This window comes from Nematolebias whitei, chromosome 13 (genome assembly GCF_014905685.2).
Source record: "Nematolebias whitei isolate Nwh7 chromosome 13, NemWhi1, whole genome shotgun sequence".
Taxonomy (NCBI): Eukaryota; Metazoa; Chordata; class Actinopteri; order Cyprinodontiformes; family Rivulidae; genus Nematolebias; species Nematolebias whitei.
The window spans coordinates 36,903,694-36,910,022 of NC_056510.1; positions in this window are offsets into that span (position 1 = coordinate 36,903,694).

Consider the following 6,329-nt stretch of genomic DNA (forward strand, 5'->3'; position numbering starts at 1 on the left):
ATATAAAAAGAAGAGTGTTCTTTCAATTGATTAGTTCAGGATACAATAAGACAGTCTCTGGATGAGCTAATTTGTATTTCTGGATTCAAATCAATGAAATAACAGTTCCTGTCCCATGAAGGTCTTCAGAGACAGGTTAAGGTCGAGGCCTAGTTCACTACAACATATAAAACACAAAACAAAGCACAACTAGCTTTAAGCACCTCCCTCAGCCATCTGGAGAAGGTAAACACCTATGTGAGAATGCTCTTCATTGACTACAGCTCAGCATTCAACACCATAATCCTCTCCAAGCTGGTTTCCAAGCTCACCACACTGGGCCTGGAGAAGTCCATCTGCTGCTGGATGCTGGAATTCCTCACCAACAGATCACAGGCAGTGAAAATCAGCAGTCAACTCTCCTCCACACTAGTCCTCAGCACCGGTACACCTCAAGGCTGTGTCCTCAGTCCACTCTTGTACTCTTTATTTACACGAGTGTACCCCAAACATAGCTCCTCAAATATGCTAATGACACCACCATCTTGGGCCTCATCACCAACAATGAGAGTGCCTACAGAGATGATATGGAATCTCTGACCAGTTGGTGTCAGGAAAATTCTTTAGAGAACTTTACTAATTGCCTTTTTTATGTATGTGAATGTTTCTGTAAAGTGCCCTGATACAAGTTTGTTGTGAACAGGCACTATATAAATAAACTGAATTGAAAATAACCTCGCTCTTAATGTCAACAAAACAAAGGAGATAGTGGACTTCAGGAAACAGAGTGGAGGTCAGCACTCTACCATCTACATAAACGATGCTAAGGTGGAGCAGGTCAGCAGTTTCTAGTTCCTCGGCGTTCACATTACTGAGGATCTATCCTGGACTTTACATACAAACACTGTGGTCAAGAAAGCCCAACAAAGACTCTACTTCCTAAGAAAACAACAACAAAAAAAATTATACAAACACGAGCATCCTCACTAACTTTTATAAGTGCATCATTGAGAGCCTGATGACAGACTGCATCCCAGGGTGTTACGGGAACTGCACCAGTCAGAGCCGGAAAGCACTAGGGAGGGTGGTGCAAACAGCAGAGGACATCACTGGTAACAGTCTCCACACCATCCAGGACATCTACCACAGCCGATGTCTGCGTAAAGCATGCAGCATCATTAAGGACCACACCCACCCAGCACAAGGACTTTTCTGTCTACTACCCTCAGGCAGACAATACAGGAGTCTGCCACTGTGCGCAAAAAGACTCAAAGACAGTTATTATCCACAAGATGTCAGATTACTAAACTCTTGATAATGATACTGAACAATTGACAATAACATTGCACCAAGCCACATCTGTGACCACTAATATGACTATTAGCTTGTGACACCTAATATTTTTATTACTGCTGCATTATGTGGCTGTATCATGTATCTACCTTACAATCATAATTAATCTCAATGTTCCTCACTACCTGTGCAATAACCTGTCACACAACCTGTGTAGTTTATATTAGTTATGTGCAATATGTAACGCCCAGTGACGACACAGGCACAGCTTCTTTATTTAAAACGGGCACTTTAATGAATGCTGTGAAAACTACAGAAATATGACACAAAATACAGAAATAAAAAACAAAGCTTTAGGTACTGTACCGAGCGACGAGTAAAACATGGTTTATCAAAGGGTGTGCCTCGTGGCTGCTCGTCATTGAAGAGGTCCTAGATGTAGGGGAACACCACCTCAGAGAAAAGAACACCTCATCTCAAAACAAACATCATTCATGTGTTTTGTGTTTGAAACTGTTAAAACAAGATGCATTTATTCCCTTAACGAACAGACTTTATTTTACAGATGTTAAACTCAGCTTACAAACTCCTTAGTTGACACTAATCTAATGTAATAAAACTGTCACTGTGTTAACTTCACTGCCAATATGAACTCATTTCCACGAAACGGACAGATCGTCTTAATGGGAGCTTGTGGTTCGGCTGGCCTCGAAGTGGAACACCTGCTGAGACTTCAACTTTTCATCAGGGAGGAGTTTACTCCCAGGATTTTCCCATGGAGATAACAGTTTTCAAAGAATCCTTTGTTTTAAATGACGTTCTCTTTCAGGAGATGAACAGCGACACATGTTGGATGAACATTGCATGTTTTTTCCACAGCTTCAGGACTGAATGTTTGTTATTGAAAATGTCTGTTCAAAGTAACCTCTCTTCAAGATAATCATGTTTATTTTTCTCCTTTTAAAACAAGTGTAACTTTAAAAAGGCACACTGAGAAAATGGACTGTAGATTTTATAAAACATAACACCATAGTTATGAACCATCCCTCTTCCGAGGGGAGGTCCTAAGTCAATCTGTAACACACAGACAGACATTTCACTTCTTCACTTCGTACACTACTTCAAGGACTTCACCGCTCTTTCTACATCAACGAACTTCGAGCAAACTTCAGAGAAAAACTTCATCCTAGTGAGATGTCCTGGGAAGGAAGACAACAACCAGCAGAACCTGGCATTAAACTGAGACTCGAACCAGAACATCACGCCGCCGAGTGGTAAATCCCTCCAAGATGACAGGTGAACTGTGAGGAAGACAACAGTCTCTCAGTCACCAGAACATCTGGACTGGTACCATTCTTAAGCAGCTGTTGTACCATTCTGACCATCTCATTCTGGTAGGACAAGAGACCTTTAATGCCTTTCAGGTGATCATACATCAATTATATTGCTTTCTATACACCACAGTTAATTAAGACACAATTTTAACTACACCACAAACAGAACAAGTCTAAAAATCTGCCTTTTTTAAAAGTTACACTGAAGTTAATAATCAAGTAACCTTTGATACAAAGAAATTTGGTTATTAATTTGTGTATATTCATTGTTATGCATAATCTTCATCAGATAAATCACAGATTATTATTTTTGTAACAAAATACATAAAATTCACTAAAAGTGTGATTATTTTGGCATATCTGTGTGTATTAACTGATTTGATGCCCTTTAAACACGAGAAAGAATTCACGTTTCAGTTTACAGTTAATTTGAAGGTTAGAAACTGATTTTTCCTCTGGAAAGAGGTGGTGCCCACATAACAAGGTTATTTGCATAATAAATGCATATCTTATGAGCTTAACTCATAACTAATAAATTATATAGATATCCAATCACAAATCCCTCTACATAGACAAATATTTTTAATCTTGTGCATTCTAAATAAACATATAAAATAATTAGAACACCATAATTGACAGATTTACAACGTATCACAAGTTATAAATACCTTTACAGCTAGCGATCCATCAAGGCTGCTTCACACCGCTCGTGTCTTCAGGTAAATGAGTGTAGCTTCAGGTGAATGTGCGTAGCGAGCACAGCAGATCTCGCCACCCCCTTACGTTCACACAAATCTTGCAATAACGGTACAACAAAAAACAGTGCTTCGTGACAGAATAAATGCATCTTATACAAAAGATAAAACATTTTCAAAACAAACTAAACAAACTAAAAACAACATATTCTAACTACTGAAAACAAATATTAATTTTTACAATGCATAAACCATTGTGGTGACACTTACACTCCCACCAAATTACCAATTGGTTCAGAATGTGATTTTCTAATGAATGTCAAGATTAGTCTATTTTACTGTGTGTCAGTCTCAAGTAAACTTACTACCTTGTGAATAGGTTTTTCTAGATATATCAACCTTGTCAGTAGTTTCACTGGTCTTTAGTTTCACTTTTGAAACTTTGTCGTCTGGACTTTCTAGATTCTTTACTAGAATTAGTTACATCTTGGAGTAGTTAATCTTGCAGAATCACAGTGTCGTTCGCTTGCTTGTAGGGGCGGCTGTGGCTGAGTGGTTAGAGCAGTCGTCCTCCAATGCGAGAGTTACGGGTTCGAATCCGCCAGCAGTCACATGCTGAAGTGTCATTGGGCAAGACACTGAACCCCTCATAGCCTCTGATGTGTGTCCCATCAGTGTATGAATGTGATCTAAAGCTCTGATTAGTCTCTTTAGAATGATTTGTTCAATTAGCTTTGTAGAAATCTAGTAGAGTGCTGTATGAACGGGTAAATGAGGACACAGATTGTAGTGTAAAGCGCTTTGAGTATCTTGAAATAAGATAGAAAAGCACTATATAAGTACAGTTCATTTACCATTTGCAGGTTTCATGAAACTTTCTGCCATTTCTGTCGCCGTTGGAGGTTTGTGGTCTTTATGTATCTTCTACACTCATTATAGTGGTAAATGTGCGAATAAACCATACTTCCACACCCTAAAATCCATATGCCAGTTCATGGTAGTGTTTGAGGAGGAGGGCTGACAAATGGGACTCCTTGGGAAGAATTGCAGGATGCTTGACATGATGGTGTAAGGCTGATTGGGACAATTTTCCTCCCACCCTGAGAACATCGGACTTATCCAAGAAAGCATAGTTGCTTTAGTCTGTTATGCTCGTGTAGAGCATAACAGACTAAAGATAACAGACTCTCCCTGCTTCCTCTGTTTTCACTTGCTCCATGTGTCAGATGTTTAGTTACTCCTCTGCCTCCTTTAGTGGTAATGATACATGTAACAAATGTAGTCTTATGGTAGTTTTGGAGGAGAGGCTGTCTGAATTGGAAGCTCAGCTCCGCGCTGTAGAAAAACCAGTAGCTAGCCAGGTCCCCTTAGACAGCGCGGAACCACAGAGGCTAGCTCCCGTTAGCAGTCCTCCAGCAGACCCCGAGCAGCCGGGACCCCAGGCCGACTGGGTGACGGTCCGGAGCAAGCGTAGTGCTAAGGCTAAGCCCCCAGTTCACCACCGACCCATTCACGTTTCTAATCGATTTACCTCGCTCAATAACACACCAGCTGAGAAGCAGACCCTGGTTATTGGAAGCTCCATAGTCCGAAACGTGGCTTTAGGGACTCCAGCGGCCATAGTCAAATGCATTCCGGGGTCCAGAGCGGGCGACATAGAATCTTATCTGAAACTGCTGACTAAGGCTAAGGCTAAATACAGTAAGATTGTTATTCATGTCGGTGATAATGACACCGGGTTACGCCAATCAGAGGTCACTAAAATTAATGTTGCTTCAGTGTGTGACTTTGCTAAAACCATGTCGGACTCCGTAGTTTTCTCCGGCCCCCTCCCCAACCTGACCAGCGATGACATGTTTAGCCGTATGTCATTGTTTAACCGCTGGGTGTCCAGGTGGTGTTCTGACAACGACGTGGGCTACATAGATAACTGGAGTTCTTTCTGGGGAAAACCTGGTCTGATGTGGAGAGATGGCATCCATCCCACTTTGGACGGAGCCGCTCTTCTTTCTAGAAATATCCCCCAAATTATTGACAACCCAGGGTCCAGTCCAGGAAGCAGAGTTGTAGTCCTCCACACCTCTCTGCTGCTTCTCCTCTGTTACCCACCCACACACCCTTTGAAACAGTGTCAACTCGTCCACGGCTCAAATTAAATAAACAAAAAATCAACTCTAAAAATATAAACCATAAAAATCTGATTAAAATAAACACAGTTCCTTTACCAGAGCAAAATCATAAAATCATTAAATGTGGATTATTGAACATCAGATCTCTTTCCTCTAAATCCCTGTTAGTTAATGAACTGATAACTGATCAGCATATTGATTTATTCTGTCTGACAGAAACTTGGCTACAACAGGAGGATTTTGTTAGTATAAATGAATCCACTCCTGTTAATTATTTACATTTTCATGTTCCTAGAACAGGGCAGCATGGTGGCACAACTGGTAGAGCTGCTGCCTCTCAGCAAGCAGTTCCCTGGTTCAAACCCCGGTCCAGGGGCCTTTCTGGGTGGAGTTTGCATGTTCTCTCCGTGCATGCGTGTGTTTTCTCCGGGTGCTCCGGTTTCCTCCCACAGACCAAAAACATGCATGTTAGGCTGATTGGTAACTCCAAATTGTCCCTAGGTGTGAGTGAGAGAGTGAATGGTTGTTTGTCTCGTTTGTCTCTATGTGGCCCTGTGATGGACTTGCGACCCGTCCAGGGTGTACCCCGCCCCTCGCACAGTGATTGCTGGACATGGGCACCAGCGACCCCCGTGACCCAAAATGGAATAAGCGGGTAAAGATAATGGATGGATGGATGTTCCTAGAACAACTGGCCGAGGTGGAGGAGTAGCTTCTATTTTTCAGTCAGGATTATTGATTAATGCCAAACCAGTTATTAGTTGTGATTCTTTTGAATCGCTGTCCCTCAGTCTTTCTCATCCAAAATGGAAATCAGAAAAGCCACTTTTACTAGTTGTTATATATCGTCCACCAGGAGCTGACTCTCAGTTTTTGTCTGAATTCTCAGAATTATTAAC